The sequence below is a fragment of the Typopeltis vanoorti genome, chromosome 10, assembly GCF_054136105.1.
Source record: "Typopeltis vanoorti isolate ZY-2024b chromosome 10, IOZ_Tvanoo_1.0, whole genome shotgun sequence".
Classification (NCBI taxonomy): domain Eukaryota; kingdom Metazoa; phylum Arthropoda; class Arachnida; order Uropygi; family Thelyphonidae; genus Typopeltis; species Typopeltis vanoorti.
In genome coordinates, this window is record NC_143558.1 from 113,545,139 (window position 1) to 113,557,538 (window position 12,400).

Sequence of the window (12,400 nt, forward strand, 5' to 3'; positions counted from 1 at the left end):
GTTCGGTGAATGATTAGCACGTGATCACCCCAATCGCGCTGTAATTGGTTCTTTTGTTGCGTGGCGTGACTTTTTTGCAGCAGTTTTAACGCCTGCTGGCCGATGCATTCGGAAAATACTTTAGTATATAACGGACTTTCGGATTTAACGGATATACCCTCGCCCGAATTAGTCCGTTATATCGAGGTTTTACTGTGTCGGAATTATCACTTTCGGCCAATTGCTGCTAGACTCGCCAATATTCGTTTGCGCTTGTGATTGCACGTTACAAGTGATTCCGACACTGCTCGTTTGGGCAGTGTCGCTTACAGATAAATCGTATGCTTGCGCGCGTTATTTCTGTGAGATACGAAACTTTTATTATTGGTGTGTGTTCGTGGTGAGGGTGAAAACTATTTTTTGTAAATCTTATTTTATTTTGTTAAAATAATATATAATTATTTATTTATTATAGATACAAGGCTGAATTATGACGAGTGTCACTGTTGAAAATATGAAAAGAATCACATTTTCTCAATTATCGTTACACGAAACAAATACACTGGGATCTAACGCAGTGTCAGAATTATCGCGTTAGCATCTAGACTCGCCGATATTCGTTTGCGGTTGTCATTGCACATTACAAGTGATTCCGACACTGCTCGTTTGGGCAGTGTCGCTTACAGATAAATTGTATGCATGCGCGCGTTATTTCTGTGAGATTGTTTGTTCGTGGTGAGGATGAAATATTTTTAATAAAGCAATTTTTTAATATGTAAATTTATCTATTAATAAATTGATTACTGATTAAGAAAAAAAAGATTTTTTTTTTTTAATTTTGTATATGCAGCACTCCCACTTAAAATTCTCACTGGCCGCCACTGTTAAAGACGTACTTACAGAATATTAAATGGAAAGTACAAAATTCGCGAATTCTCGGTAGGGAGTCATACAGTCGTCGTCTTACTAGTAAAGCAAAAATTCACAAAACCGCGCGTGATATTGAAAAAACCTATAGCATACTTAGCACTAAGGCTTGAATAATCTGAAAATACTGCTCTAATATCCAGATATCGTACTTTGTCAACCTACTTCAGGTCTCAAAATAAACAAGGCTAGTAGTAGTAGGGGTCCCACTAGTGACCAGATCAAGATCAAGATAAGATAAGGAATCGTGTCGTGGGTGTGTGTTGTTTTCAGATGTAGATAAGTGACGTCATTTGTTAGTTGTAAAAAGTGACGTCATTTGTTAGTTGTAAATAAGTTACGTTGTTGTTTTGAATGGAAAGGGATATATATTAGTGTATAAGGAATCGTGTCGTGATTGGTGGGACACTTCTGACCAGATCAAGATCAAGATAAGATAAGGAATCGTTGTAGTGGGTGTGTGTGTTGTTTTCAGATGTAGATAAGTGACGTCATTTGTTAGTTGTAAATAAGTGACGTTGTTTTGAATGGAAAGGGATATATATTAGTGTATAAAGAATCGTGTCGTGATTGGTGGGACACTAGTGATAATCCAAACTAAATATCAGTCTGTACATGATATTTAGTTTGGCTTTATCTGCTGTTTCCGTTTTCTAGATAGCATAACTAACACATTAAATCTGGAAGAATCTGAGATTCCTTCTTAGCTGAATTTCTTCCTCTCTCTCTTTCGCTCAAAACACGCGCGCGCGCGCCCCCGTTAAATGGAAGACAATAACACCAAGAATTCTTGAATCAAAGAAATATACACAAATATTGAATCAAATATTGGGTTTCTATATTTGATATAGAGAGACAAAGAAATACAAATACAGTGAAGAAAACGGGACGAGAAAAGTAGAAAAAGATAGAAATAAACATAGAGAAACAAAGAGAGAGAGAGAAAGGGGGGGGTGCACGTATGAAACGCATGAAACATAGGAACACATAAATAAAAGAGAAACTCGCACAAAGATAAGATTAAATGCAAGAGGAAACACTGATATTTATTATAAAAGACTAGTTCGACTTGTGTGGAGAAGAAAAAAGAAAAAGAAGAGAAGGAAAAAAAAACATTTTAACCCACTTCTGTTTCTAAAGCAAGTGATGCATGGAAATCTGCCGAGCCACAGAAAGCACTCCCGCTGTGATGCTGTAGTGGAATGAATCGATCTCCTACTGGTGGTTGTCGTTGATTAGAATTACAGTCGAAGTAACTAAGACTTATGAGGCCGTTCTATTATGTCTGTAAACTGCATGTGTTCTGCATGTTTTGAGAGATATAAAACTAATGTTTCCATGAGGGAGGGAGAAACTTTGCCTCTTCCGTATGACTGTTTTTAGAGGCGGCCACAGAGAAAGTTACAGCGAAATGTAACTTTCTCGCGATTAATTTAATGTCGTCACGTTAATTGGACAAAGACAAAACTTCATATTTGAAACATCTGAAAATGCGACATATCAGAATTTTCCTGTTTATCCTGTTTTTCCGGTGCATAGTAATCACAGGCAGTGGTGAGCTATGGAAATTTTAACAAAGGGCTCGCATCGTCGAGCAAAAAAAAGCCGTATTTCACAAAAACTTTAGTTAATATAGCTTGTGTACAAATGTCAATAAAAAAAAGTATCAAGAGACAATCTGTAAAGGCTTTTAAACCAATATTTCATCATCTAAACAAAATATTTGCACACAATCATCTGTGTTAATTCTTACATAAGAAGAACATTTTTTACTATCAAAATATAATAAGAATAAAATCTTTTATAATCACATTTGAAATAGCCCGCATTTTTTATAAACAAAATAAATTTCTTTGGTTTGCGATAGAAGTTTTTATGACAAACAATCTATAAATAATAAATAAACAGGGCCGACGGAAGCGGGCATGCGGTGCATGCGGGCGCCGCTGGGGTACCGTTCATAAATTCATTTTTAAGAAAAAAAATCTTTATCATAAAAACAAAAAAATTCTTAGAATGAATAAATAAAGCTGGATACACCGAATAAAAATTAAGAAAAATTGTATATTGCCGCCTCTTTGATCAGCCGGCTGTTTACAATTTTGCAGCAAGAGCAGGCTAAATGCTTGCGTAGGGAATGTTGTGTCTTGCAGTCTATCTAAAGTGAAATGGTGAACGGTTTTTTATGTGCAGAAACGAATTTTCGTACAAAACATTTGTTGCTAGTTAACCAGTCGTATGGTACGCATCCCAGTAGGCTACTGACCGTAGCGCAGTGTGGACTATTATTTCGTCTCTGTGTCATGTTGTGTAATAATTTCTTGTGGGTATAAAATAGAAATGGAATCAAAAATTTAAAACAAAAGTTATCCGGTGCACAAAATCGTAAGCGACATGCTGCGAAAGAAGCAGATGTTAAGAAACAAACTGGAGCTCTTAATAAATTTGTTAAAATATCAAAATATTCTGATGCAGATTAACCAACTCGATACATCAGAAATCAGAGTTGAAGAACTATGCACATCATCTAGTTTGCATCGAAGTACTATTGCAACTATGAACAAGATAACAAGACGCATGATTTAAGTGAAAAACAGTTAGGAGAAGATTTAGTTGTAGTTGACCACGAAATTAACACATTGCTAATCTCTGTAAATTTAGAAGATCCAGGTGAATGGTGGAATATTGATGAAAAGTTACGAGTTGTTTTAATTGAAATGGGGCCTGTTCAAAATAAAAATATAATATATCCCAGAGATACATATGGTCGTAAATTTGGAGACACGTATTATAATAGAAAAATGGAAAACGGGGAGCTCGTGCCAAGAACATGGCTCATTTATTCCGAAACTTTAAATTCTGTTTTTTGCTTTTGTTGTAAACTTTTTGCACCTACTGAATCAAGTAGTTTTGTAGAAGGTTATAACGATTGGAGAAATGTAAGTACAACTTTGCATAGACATGAGACAAGTTTAACTCACATGAAAAATTTCTTAAAATGGAAGGAAACTTGATAAAAATTTAAAAAACAAAACTACTATTGATTGCCAGACTCAAAGCATGTATGAAATGGAAAAGAAACATTGGACGAGTGTTTTAGAACGCTTGATTGAAATTATAAAATTCCTTGGTAACCAATTTAGCTTTTCGCGGATCATCTGATAAATTATATGAAAGTAATAACGGCAATTTTTTAAAATTAGTCGAACTGTTTGCGAAGTTTGATCTCGTTATGGAAAATCATGTTGAAAGGACCCTACATCCAAATAATAGAGTACACTATTTGAGTAAAGACAGACAAAATGAAATATTGGAAACTTTAAGAAACGCAATCAGGGATACAATTTTATTATCAATTCGAAAATCTAAATATTATTCCATAATTTTAGACTGCACACCTGATGCAAGTAAAACAGAACAAATGACCATTATTATTCGCTTTGTTTCCTGTGACAATGGAATTGTCAAGATCAGCGAAAACTTTTTAGGTTTTGCAGATATATCAGATTCCACAGGACGTGGTTTATGTGCAACAATAATGGAACAACTGAAAAAATGGAACATCCCCATTGAAGACATGCGAGGTCAAGGGTATGACAATGCGGCAAATATGAAAGGGAAAAAAATATGGGTTCCAAAATTTCCTTTTGAACAAAAATCCTCGAGCTTTTTACGTGCCATGTGCTGCTCATACTCTAAACTTAATCATTAACGATACAGCCAAAGTATATGCAGATACAAAAAATACAAATAATTTCTTTGCAATTATTCAAGAAATATACAATTTCTTTTCATTCTCTTACAAACATTGGGCAATCCTTTTAAAGTACTTAAAAAATTAAACATTGAAACAGTCAAAAACGCGATGGGAAAGTAAAATTAATGCAATCTGCCCTCTACGATATCAGTTAGGAGAAATTTACGATGCACTTTTTGAAATTTTAAATAATGAAAATTTTAATAAATAAACTCAGCATGAAGCACAAACATTATGTGCTAAAATTAAGGACTACAAATTTATTTGTTCTCTTATAATTTGGCATGATTTACTTAACAGAATAAAGCCTGTGAGTAAAATGCTTCAAGACAAAAATATGAACATTACACTTGCTTTAGAATTTATCGAAAACTTAAAAATATTCTTACAAGAGTATCGATCAGATACAAATTTTAAAGAAGTTCTAAAACGGCAAAAGAACTGAGTGAAGAGGTGGACGGAGAACGAGAATTTAAAACTGGTACGGAAGTCCGACGACGAAAAAAGACACGACAATTTGACTACGAGCATCATGACGAAATGCCACAATCGCCAGAAGATAAATTTAAAGTGAATGTGTTTTATACACCTCTAGACGTTGCAATGTGTTCGTTAATAGAACGTTTTGAACAACTAAAAACATATTATGATAATTTCAATTTCTTGTATAGATTACTACAAATTAATAACGAAGATTTACGAAAAAATTGTGACGATTTAGAGATTCTCTTGAAGGATGGCGGCAATAAAGACGTAAATGCAATAGAACTATATGACGAGTTATGTGCTTTCCGGGATATTTTTCGGAAGGATAATTTAAATATTCAAAACCCTTTCGATATTCTTAATTTTATTGTATCCAATAATTTATCTTTCCCTAACTTTTCAATTGCTTTAAGAATATTATTAACCTCACCTGTTAGTGTAGCGAGCGGTGAACGTTGCTTTTCCGAGTTGAAATTGATTAAAACCTACTTAAGAACAAGTATGTTACAAAAAAAAGGCTTATTAGTTTGGCGTTAATAGCTATTGAAAATAATATATGTGCGGAATTAGACGTTAAGACCATTATTTCTAATTTTATGAATATGAAATCAAAAACCCTAAACTTTTAATTTAAAAAAATTTCAAGTATATTTATGTAATTTAATTTATTTTCTGTTATTCTGTAAAGATGTTATTTTTTGAATACTTATATTAAATGTTCTAATTATTTCTGAATTCTTTTCTTATTTTCTCGTCTGTCTTGAGTTTCTTTTATTTTCCTAAAAGATAGTTCCACTTATAAAAATTATTTTAAAAAATTTTAATAATTTATTGCATTTTTACAAGTTACTAAATTCTTAGTATCTTGTAAAATGCAAGAATTTTTTAAACTTTAGTTCAAATAAATTTTAACTTTAATTAAAATTCATTTTAATTTTGTTAGCGATTCGGTTTGGTGAGAAGGCTAAAATCCCTGTATCATTATATTCAACGATTAAAGTGAAGTGGCTTTATCAAAATTTGCTTTAACTTTTGAGAATTTTTTGAATATAAGGGTTTTTAACGATTATCCGGCCTAGTCAACACCCCCGATTCGTTACATTTAGCGAACTAACGTGTGGCTGTTCTGTCAAAATTTATTTAAGAAATTTCAAATAATTTAAATTTTTATTATCGTAAAAGAACCGTACACGCCCGAATCGTGACTGGGGCGCTTAGATAGACATTGCATGCCGGCAACAAAGACCCTAGCGCCGGCTCTGTAAATAAATATTATCTAAACACAATAATATTGAAGTATGTTATATTTCTCTTTGTTTTTATGCTTCAAGTGATAATCAACGGTACCAATCAAGGGCATTATTTTATAGTCCTATTTATTTATATGCGATTACCAAAATGGTTGCCAACCTCCTTCTAGGGGGGGGGGGGATGACACTTGAAGAAGAAGAAGAAGAAGATTACCAAAAGTGAATTCTTATTTGTAAAATGGTAGTAACAGTAACTATAATATTTTATTTAATAAAATCACTTTGTTAGGTTACCGTATGAGTTTCTCTCTTAATATATTTCAAACAAGTATGTTTTTTTTTGTTTTTTTTTGTAAAAATAAAAAAGTAAACAAGAAGAACAAGGGGCTCGCAAATTTGAGAAAACTTTTAACAAAGGGCTCAGGCGAGCTCCTTATAGCTCATCACTGATCACAGGAGAAGCCTAATCCTGTTAAAAGGGTCGAATGGATACGCATTTTTATTGTTCCATGAAGGTGAAAAAAACGTAAACGTTTTACATTGTAATTATTAGCATTGAAATGCTATGTTAATGATTTCGACAATCCTGACAAGCAAAAAAATAAATAAAGCGATCCCGTGTGACATTAATCTATTGATTTTATGCAGTCATTGCACAAGATGGATTGTATTTTAATACCGTAATGCAATCTAAAATCAAACTGTGTGGTTTTAGTTGGTTTATTAATGATTAGCATATAACCATGAGAAATTAAACAATGATAAATAGCTTATCATTAAGAATTAAAAGGGTCACATCACAGTTAGTTGCATATTACATTGCCTTAGTAAAATAGAATTTTTAAATGCTATTTCACACTGTCCTTTGAATTAATTCTTCTGGAAACAACTTTGAAAACCATTTTGTAATAACTGTTTGTTCCATTTTGTGACCGAATATTTTCGTGCAAAAGTACAGAATTATAAATAGTACAATGACTTAGTAAACAGATTTCAAAACTTATCAATTTATTGACTGCTGCCACAAGCCGATTATTTTTTCATCAAGAGTAATGGATCTATACCAGTCAAGCCAAATAAGAATTTTAAACGGTGAATGGAAATACAATTTTGCGTTGAAGTAAATCATAGAATCTAGATGAAAATTGTTAATAAAAAAAAGGATACACAACGCCTCCGTGGCGCAATCGGTTAGCGCGTTCGGCTGTTAACCGAAAGGTTGGTGGTTCAAGCCCACCCGGGGGCGAAGGAGTTTTTTTTTTCTTTTATTGTTCTTTAAAGTAATATAAAGTAATATTTCGTATCGTATCAGTGGTTCTAATAGGCACTTAAGCGCCCACGACCTTCCAACCATTCTTGGATTTCTTAACAGTAATTCGAGGATAAGGTGGTTAACACTATGCCTTCCCGAAATGTCCTATGCTTGTAGAAGCGTGTTCACGGGGTTAATTTGCCTGTTCTAGGGGACGAAAAACCCGAGTTTCTGGGTGAAAAAAAAAACCCTACCTCCTTATGTGACCAGCTAACTGACCTTTAATCGAAAGAGACCAGATAAAGGCCTCACGTCTTGGACGGGAATCGACCCCATTTTTATTCCGACCAAAGAGTTTCGTTTATATTGACTAAGCTACATAGGCTGAAAGTAGTATTTCCTATTCACCAATATGCTGAAATTATATAGGTATATAATTACATACCTATATATCCGCCCCCTATACATACATACAAATACATAGACGTTAAGATCTAATTCTATCATTGCATGTTACATTGTTTTACTTTTCAGGATCGGAGGTGCCTTACCAAGTTTTGTTAAAGAAAAAAATCTCATTCTTTATTGTGACGTTTTCAATAAATATATTTATTTATTTAGACGAGCAGATATCTGAATTTTACGGGTTCTGAATTTTTAAGTGCCTTGATAAGCGCCGCCTCTCCTCAAAACTTGGCGCTGTTTTATATGAAACGAGAATATTAAATTAACACTCACGATTTTACAACAGTGCATATGAAAGTGCAGTTAGTAACACACTATTCTGTTTCATCAATTTTCGCAGCGATTTTTTTTTATTCTTAATAAGTTGTTCAACGGTTAGATGTGTAAGTGGCTGAGTGTAATTAACAGTTCTAATAAAAGAAGTTTAAAAAAATTAAAAAACCGTACAAAACATTATTTGAAGTAAGACTGGATGGTTTTTAGTCGAAACCAAGGTTAAATCCTAATTGAAGGTTTAGAAATGGCTGTCTTTGAATGATTCAACGGTTAGGAAATTGCTAACAATTCATTCTTTTTTAAATAAAAAACGTATGTAAATACTTTCTAGTAAACCTCATTAATGATTATGATCCTAACTCATTATTTCATAGCGCCAAATTAATGCAAAAAAAAAAACCCCTAAAAATGTTTCTTTTCCACATGCACCTTTAATTCGTGTAATGCTTTTTTTTTAATTTTTTCTTAATACTAAGCTTTGATTAATTAATTAATATTTTTTTCATCAGGAATCCTGTTCTAGAAAGAGAGATATCAGGTAGTTTCCTTTTGAAACAAGTGGTGAGAAATGGTCTTTGACATTGTTTCTAATTTTCAGTTTTCCCTGTTCTTGAAGGTAATTAATTACAAAATGATTATCCGTATATTTATTTTCAGGACGTAATCGAACCTACTACCCTGATCAAATACTTTTTTTTTTTGTAAGCCATTCCAACCACGGAAGTTTGTAAGATCTACAGAACAATACTTGAGCCTTTAAAAAAAGTATTTGCTCTTATTTTGCTTTAATGTCACATTATTTGCAGGCTATTTTAAAAATCCGCATGAGATTATAAATCGTAATGTTTCTTTGGAATGTTGGTTATATTCCAAAGAAAAAATGAAGTAAAGGGGAAAAAAACGCGTTTGACCGCATTCAATTTTGCAGTCATCCTTTGTTATGCACATACGTTTTGGAGTAATTTTTTGTTGTGCCTCCTTATATCATATTATTATTTGTAATGTTTCTACAGGTTTCGTCCTTCGAAACAAGGTCCTTCGTCCTGAAATTTTAATCTTTATATCCGGACAGTGCTTTTTTGAAACACGCGATTTCGATTACTATCTCCTTTATTACGTAAAAGCATTACTCGATAGTGTCTCTACTATTTAGTCAGACAACAGTTTTACAGTGGTTCGGTGTCATTATTGACACTTTCCTCCAAAAATGCAATGCTTCGAAGAGTTACTCTTACAGTTAAGTAAGAGATAATTCCATCACCCGGTGTAAGACCACCGCTCCGTTTATTGGAGGCCTGAAGTGGCTTCCATGTTTTTGAATATTTAAATTTTTAAATATTTAAATATTTAAATGGAAATATTTATATACAATAAAAAGGTAAAAATTCTTACCCCCCCACGCTATTACAGGTTTATATTTCGTGGGTGGAAGTCACAGAAAAAAAAAAAAAAAAACCTAATATACAGCGATGTTCAGCTTTCCAAATCTTTTGTGTGTGTGAGGGGGGGGGGGGCTTCAGTATTCGTACTATTCACTTGCTATATTTTGTAAGTTGAGCGCAAGTAATTAATTCACAGCACTGATATCAATTACTTAAAATAAAACACTTAAATTACAGTTAAGAACTTAACGCATGTTTAACTATGACGTGTAAGTTTAGAACTGTTTAAGAAAATAGAAAGTAGAGAAAAAAATAGTTCAAGAAAGATGATGGAGATTTAAATAGTTCAATCTGGACGAAATTGCTATTTAAAAAAAGATATCATGAATTAAGAAAATTCAGGATCCTTGAACCCGTCATCATAATAACACTACGGACTTAGTGATCCAAGATTACCTTGCCTATGGCATAAGTAATCTTATGGGGAGATATTTTTATTCTTTCAGTTTTATTTTTTAATGTTATTGTTATTTTTACTGAATAAACATGCACTGATTAATCATCGAACCACTTCGGTAGAAAAGGGACTCAAATGACCCATTCTTGAAATATGCCTAGTTAGTAGTGTTCAAATTTGTTTTCTGAAAAATAATTTAAACTGTTTGCTAATACAATTGTTTTTCAAGGCATTCACATTAGCCTAACTTAACACTGAAAAGTGAAACGTTTTGGAGGATTTGATTATCCTATAATAATAATACTGAACTCAGTTTCGTGCAGAAATTTGCCAATGAATAAGTGTAGAAGAGCACTTGACGGGTTGGCTTTGAACATTTTTCAATTATTTTCTGTTGTGCAAGATCAAAAACAAATTTTAACTGGAATCCAGTAGCGTTAGTTTTGTAAAAGGACTGATTTGCTTATCTATAAAAGTTGCATAACGTTGCAGTTATGCAACTTTTACGAGCAATAAACAAAGTATGTTAACTATAATTAAACCAGTTTGTCGCGCACAAACAGAAGGTTAAAAGACTATGATAATTATGTTGCAAAATGGGACACTCGACAAGAGGTTCGATGTGTTTGCTGTTTTCAGCTGTTGACAGATCGCTTGCTTATGCATCAAGCACTACAGTCGTATTTAGAAAATCTAACTTAAAACGATAGCGCAAGCAGCAAGACCCCATTTTCACTACGTACAGTTTATAGTTAATATAACTTGACATTACTCAGCTGTTTCATATAATCATATCTTTAAACATATTTGAAATTTGGCACTTTTAGAGAGTTTTGTGGGTAGATCGCGAATATAAACTTTGAGCACAAGCCGGAGTTGGAAAGAAGTCAAACAGATACCTCGTCTATTCGATTTTGAAGAAATATAATTCATACTTTATTGTGAAATACGGCAAAGCATCCGATACGATTCTTCTGCTTTTGTAGTTACTAAAGAAAGAAATTCTTAGCACAATTTCGTTTTTTTAATTCCGTTAAAAAATCAAAATCTTATGTAAGCTTGGCACTGCGTTCTCTCTCTCTCTCTCTCTCTCTCTCTCTGTGTGTGTGTGTGTGTGTGTGTGTGTGTGTGTGTGTGTGTGTGTGTGTGTGTGTGTGTGTGTGTGTGTGTGTGTGTGTGTGTGTTATACATCACAAATTTATAATTAGCCTATTTGTTTTTAAATAATATTTTCTAAATTTTAATATTTAAATGTAATTAATTATTTAATTAATCTTTCGATAGTAATCTTTTCTCCGTGTGGGTTATAATGGGCAAACCTCAATGGGAGCTTAATGAGAGCACTTCGATATCATGCCCGACGGGTGTGAGAGATAAACAAAAAATAGACGGGATCATAAAATTCAGTTGGTGAAATGAAACTCGGTACGATCAAGGAAGTATATTTGAATGCACAACATATTGGGCTGATATCATCCAGGATGAGGTATACAACAGCAGATGACTAAAGGGTTTCACATATGTCCAACAAAAACAAGCGGTTTCAGACAAGGTGGGTAAAAAAACATGAGCATTAAACTTAAGAAACTTACGAAGTCACAACAATAACAACATGAAGTCATGAGCCATAACGTTCGGTTACAACAATTCAAAAGGGAATGATAGTTAATTGGTTAGTTCTTATTACGTTCTCTGATTCAAGTTCCTATTTTCTTCTTTGTATCAGGTTTGTGATCCTCTAACTCCTGATTCTTGTCCTACCAAGACATACCTAGAGTTACTCTAGGTAACAATACCCTTCATTCTGGCTATCTTATGTTGAGATCTTCTTACCTATATGTTCTTACCTACATGCCCTCTATGCGATATAAAAAAATCCGATCATTCGGGATAAAAAACTGCCGCCGCCTTATGAGATCGCTAACTTATCTTCAGTTGTTAAAGTCCTTTTATTCCTCATGAATTGAACCCGTTTTTTTAATGCATCGCATTGCTCTCCATGCCCATGGAGGCACTTAGTAGAGTAATTGTCTGGAGCACACTTCTTGAATAGAAGCTGAATGTACTACCTGTCTGACAGACTCAGAGTACTGCTGATGATGACCATTTACTATGAAGACTTCCAATTGGATAGTGTATTATATGTGGTGTCCAGAAATAATTATGGAA

General features: G+C 33.3%; 1 non-coding gene across 1 annotated transcript; it reads left to right on the forward strand.

Annotated features, from left to right (window-relative positions):
• Positions 1-7,571: 7,571 nt before the first annotated feature.
• TRNAN-GUU (transfer RNA asparagine (anticodon GUU)) lies at positions 7,572-7,645 on the forward strand. The gene has a single exon. It is a non-coding gene; the product is annotated as a tRNA-Asn (tRNA).
• Positions 7,646-12,400: the final 4,755 nt, after the last annotated feature.